The following is a 6380-nucleotide window of genomic DNA, read 5'->3' on the forward strand; positions in this document are numbered from 1 at the left end:
GATCGCATATTTTGGGCATAAGCACCAATATGGCAATATAGCCCCAAAAAAGTGGAACTCCGCAACTATATGGCACCTGCACTTATATAGAACCCTTCCCTATCCAGCACTGGCATGTATACTGAACCACCGCACCTATATAGCACCCACGCTCCAGGAAATGTGGCAGGATCGCACATCTTGGGCATAAGCACCAATATGGCAATATAGCCCCAAAAAAGTGGAACCTCCGCAACTATATGGCTTCTGCACTTATATAGAACCCTTCCCTATCCAGCACTGGCATGTATACTGAACCACAGCACCTATATAGCACCCACGCTCCAGGAAATGTGGCAGGATCGCACATCTTTGGCATAAGCACCAATATGGCAATATAGCCCCAAAAAAGTGGAACTCCGCAACTATATGGCACCTGCACTTATATAGAACCATTCCCTTTCCAGCACTAGCATGTATACTGTACCACCGCACCTATATAGCATCCACGCTCCAGGAAATGTGGCAGGATCGCATATTTTGGGCATAAGCACCAATATGGCAATATAGCCCCAAAAAAGTGGAACCTCCGCAACTATATGGCTTCTGCATTTATATAGAACCCATCCCTATCCAGCACTGGCATGTCTACTGTACCACCGCACCTATATAGCATCCACGCTCCAGGAAATGTGGCAGGATCGCATATTTTGGGCATAAGCACCAATATGGCAATATAGCCCCAAAAAAGTGGAACCTCCGCAACTATATGGCACCTGCACTTATATAGAACCCTTCCCTATCCAGCACTGGCATGTATACTGAACCACCGCACCTATATAGCACCCACGCACCAGGAAATGTGGCAGGATCGCACATCTTGTGCATAAGCACCAATATGGCAATATAGCCCCAAAAAAGTGGAACTCCGCACCTATATGGCACCTGCACTTATATAGAACCCTTCCCTATCCAGCACTGGCATGTATACTGAACCACCGAACCTATATAGCACCCACGCTCTAGGAAATTTGGCAGGATCGCATATTTTGGGCATAAGCACCAATATGGCAATATAGAACCAAAGAAGTGGAACTCCGCAACTATATGGCACCTGCACTTATATAGAACCATTCCCTTTCCAGCACTAGCATGTATACTGTACCACCGCACCTATATAGCATCCACGCTCCAGGAAATGTGGCAGGATCGCATATTTTGGGCATAAGCACCAATATGGCAATATAGCCCCAAAAAAGTGGAACCTCCGCAACTATATGGCTTCTGCATTTATATAGAACCCTTCCCTATCCAGCACTGGCATGTCTACTGTACCACCGCACCTATATAGCATCCACGCTCCAGGAAATGTGGCAGGATCGCATATTTTGGGCATAAGCACCAATATGGCAATATAGCCCCAAAAAAGTGGAACCTCCGCAACTATATGGCTTCTGCACTTATATAGAACCCTTCCCTATCCAGCACTGGCGTGTATACTGAACCACCGCACCTATATAGCACCCACGCTCCAGGAAATGTGGCAGGATCGCACATCTTGTGCATAAGCACCAATATGGCAATATAGCCCCAAAAAAGTGGAACTCCGCAACTATATGGCACCTGCACTTATATAGAACCCTTCCCTATCCAGCACTGGCATGTATACTGAACCACCGAACCTATATAGCACCCACGCTCTAGGAAATTTGGCAGGATCGCATATTTTGGGCATAAGCTCCAATATGGCAATATAGCCCTAAAAAAGTGGAACCTCCGAAATTATATGGCACCTGCACTTATATAGAACCCTTCCCCATCCAGCACTGGCATGTATACTGTACCACCGCACCTATATAGCATCCACGCTCCAGGAAATGTGGCAGGATCGCATATTTTGGGCATAAGCACCAATATGGCAATATAGCCCCAAAAAAGTGGAACCTCCGCTACTATATGGCACCTGCACTTATATAGAACCCTTCCCTATCCAGCACTGGCATGTATACTGTACCACCGCACCTATATAGCATCCACGCTCCAGGAAATGTGTCAGGATCGCATATTTTGGGCATAAGCACCAATATGGCAATATAACCCCAAAAAAGTGGAACCTCCGCAACTATATCTCTTCTGCACTTATATAGAACCCTTCCCTATCCAGCACTGGCATGTATACTGAACCACCGAACCTATATAGCATCCACGCTCCAGGAAATGTGTCAGGATCGCATATTTTGGGCATAAGCACCAATATGGCAATATAGCCCCAAAAAAGTGGAACCTCCGCAACTATATGGCACCTGCACTTATATAGAACCCTTCCCTATCCAGCACTGGCATGTATACTGTACCACCGCACCTATATAGCATCCACGCTCCAGGAAATGTGGCAGGATCGCACATCTTGGGCATAAGCACCAATATGGCAATATAGCCCCAAAAAAGTGGAACCTCCGCAACTATATGGCACCTGCACTTATATAGAACCCTTCCCTATCCAGCACTGGCATGTATACTGAACCACCTCACCTATATAGCACCCACGCTCCAGGAAATGTGGCAGGATCGCACATCTTGGTCATAAGCACCAATATGGCAATATAGCCCCAAAAAAGTGGAACTCCGTAACTATATGGCACCTACACTTATATAGAACCCTCCCCTATTCAGCACAGGCATGTATACTGAACCACCTCACCTATACAGCACCCACGCTCTAGGAAATTTGGCAGGATCGCATATTTTGGGCATAAGCACCAATATGGCAATATAGCCCTAAAAAAGTGGAACCTCCGAAATTATATGGCACCTGCACTTATATAGAACCCTTCCCTATCCAGCACTGGCATGAATACTGTACCACCGCACCTATATAGCATCCACGCTCCAGGAAATGTGTCAGGATCGCATATTTTGGGCATAAGCACCAATATGGCAATATAGCCCCAAAAAAAGTGGAACCTCCGCAAGTATATGGCACCTGCACTTATATAGAACCCTTCCCTATCCAGCACTGGCTTGTATACTGAACCACCGCACCTATATAGCACCCACGCTCCAGGAAATGTGGCAGGATCGCACATCTTGGGCATAAGCACCAATATGGCAATATAGCCCCAAAAAAGTGGAACCTCCGCAACAATATGGCACCTGCACTTATATAGAACCCTTCTCTATCCAGCACTGGCATGTATACTGAACCACCGCACCTATATAGCACCCACGCTCTAGGAAATTTGGCATAATCGCATATTTTGGGCACTAGCACCAATATGGCAATATAGCCCTAAAAAAGTGGAACCTCCGCAACTATATGGCACCTGCACTTATATAGAACCTTTCCCTATCCAGCACTGGCATGTATACTGAACCATCGCACCTATATAGCATCCACGCTCCAGGAAATGTGGCAGGATCGCATATTTTGGGCAGAAGCACCTATATGGCAATATAGCCCCAAAAAAGTGGAAATTCCGCAACTATATGGCACCTGTACTTATATAGAACCCTTCCCTATCCAGCACTGGCATGTATACTGAACCACCGCACCTATATAGCACCCACGCTCCAGGAAATGTGGCAGGATCGCACATCTTGGGCATAAGCACCAATATGACAATATAGCCCCAAAAAAGTGGAACTCCGCAACTATATGGCACCTGCACTTCTATAGAAAGAACCCTTCCCTATCCAGCACTGGCATGTATACTGAACCACCGCACCTATATAGCACCCACGCTCCAGGAAATGTGGCAGGATCGCACATCTTGGGCATAAGCACCAATATGGCAATATAGCCCTAAAAAAGTGGAACCTCCGAAATTATATGGCACCTGCACTTATATAGAACCCTTCCCTATCCAGCACTGGCATGTATACTGTACCACCGCACCTATATAGCACCCACGCTCCAGGAAATGTGGCAGGATCGCACATCTTGGGCATAAGCACCAATATGGCAATATAGCCCTAAAAAAGTGGAACCTCCGAAATTATATGGCACCTGCACTTATATAGAACCCTTCCCTATCCAGCACTGGCATGTATACTGTACCACCGCACCTATATAGCACCCACGCTCCAGGAAATGTGGCAGGATCGCACATCTTGGGCATAAGCACCAATATGGCAATATAGCCCCAAAAAAGTGGAACCTCCGCAACTATATGGCACCTGCACTTATATAGAACCCTTCCCTATCCAGCACTGGCATGTATACTGAACCACCGCACCTATATAGCACCCACGCTCCAGGAAATGTGGCAGGATCGCACATCTTGGGCATAAGCACCAATATGGCAATATAGCCCCAAAAAAGTGGAACCTCCGCAACTATATGGCTTCTGCACTTATATAGAACCCTTCCCTATCCAGCACTGGCATGTATACTGAACCACCGCACCTATATAGCATCCACGCTCCAGGAAATGTGGCAGGATCGCACATCTTGGGCATAAGCACCAATATGGCAATATAGCCCCATAAAAGTGGAACCTCCGCAACTATATGGCTTCTGCACTTCTATAGAACCCTTCCCTATCCAGCACTGGCATGTATACTGAACCACCGCACCTATATAGCATACACACTCCAGGAAATGTGGCAGGATCGCATATTTTGGGCATAAGCACCAATATGGCAATATAGCCCTAAAAAAGTGGAACCTCCGAAATTATATGGCACCTGCACTTATATAGAACCCTTCCCTATCCAGCACTGGCATGTATACTGTACCACCGCACCTATATAGCATCCACGCTCCAGGAAATGTGGCAGGATCGCATATTTTGGGCATAAGCACCAATATGGCAATATAGCCCAAAAAAAGTGGAACCTCCGCAACTATATGGCACCTGCACTTATATAGAACCCTTCCCTATCCAGCACTGGCATGTATACTGAACCACCGCACCTATATAGCACCCACGCTCCAGGAAATGTGGCAGGATCGCACATCTTGGGCATAAGCACCAATATGGCATTATAGCCCCAAAAAAGTGGAACTCCGCAACTATATGGCACCTGCACTTATATAGAACCCTTCCCTATCCAGCACTAGCATGTATACTGAACCACCGAACCTATATAGCACCCACGCTCCAGGAAATGTGGCAGGATCGCACATCTTGGGCATAAGCACCAATATGGCAATATAGCCCCAAAAAAGGGGAACCTCCGCAACTATATGGCTTCTGCACTTATATAGAACCCTTCCCTTTCCAGCACTGGCATGTATACTGAACCACCGCACCTATATAGCACCCACGCTCCAGGAAATGTGGCAGGATCGCACATCTTGGGCATAAACACCAATATGGCAATATAGCCCCAAAAAAGTGGAACCTCCGCAACTATATGGCTTCTGCACTTATATAGAACCCTTCCCTATCCAGCACTGGCATGTATACTGAACCACCGCACCTATATAGCACCCACGCTCTAGGAAATTTGGCAGGATCGCATATTTTGGGCACTAGCACCAATATGGCAATATAGCCCCAAAAAAGTGGAACTCCGCAACTATATGGCACCTGCACTTACATAGAACCCTTCCCTATCCAGCACTGGCATGTATACTGAACCACCGAACCTATATAGCACCCACGCTCCAGGAAATGTGGCAGGATCGCACATCTTGGGCATAAGCACCAATATGGCAATATAGCCCCAAAAAAGTGGAACTCCGCAACTATATGGCACCTGCACTTACATAGAACCCTTCCCTATCCAGCACTGGCATGTATACTGAACCACCGAACCTATATACCACCCACGCTCCAGGAAATGTGGCAGGATCGCACATCTTGGGCATAAGCACCAATATGGCAATATAGCCCCAAAAAAGTGGAACCTCCGCAACTATATGGCTTCTGCACTTATATAGAACACTTCCCTATCCAGCACTGGCATGTATACTGAACCACCGCACCTATATAGCATACACGCTCCAGGAAATGTGGCAGGATCGCACATCTTGGGCATAAGCACCAATATGGCAATATAGCCCCAAAAAAGTGGAACTCCGCAACTATATGGCACCTGCACTTATTTAGAACCCTTCCCTATCCAGCACTGGCATGTATACTGAACCACCGCACGTATATAGCACCCACGCTCCAGGAAATGTGGCAGGATCGCATATTTTGGGCATAAGCACCAATATGGCAATATAGCCCCAAAAAAGTGGAAACTCCGCAACTATATGGCACCTGCACTTATATAGAACCCCTCCCTATCCAGCACTGGCATGTATACTGTACCACCGCACCTATATAGCATCCACACTCCAGGAAATGTGGCAGGATCGCATATTTTGGGCATAAGCACCAATATGGCAATATAGCCCAAAAAAAGTGGAACCTCCGCAACTATATGGCACCTGCACTTATATAGAACCC

This window comes from Drosophila pseudoobscura, chromosome X, assembly GCF_009870125.1.
Source record: "Drosophila pseudoobscura strain MV-25-SWS-2005 chromosome X, UCI_Dpse_MV25, whole genome shotgun sequence".
NCBI lineage: Eukaryota > Metazoa > Arthropoda > Insecta > Diptera > Drosophilidae > Drosophila > Drosophila pseudoobscura.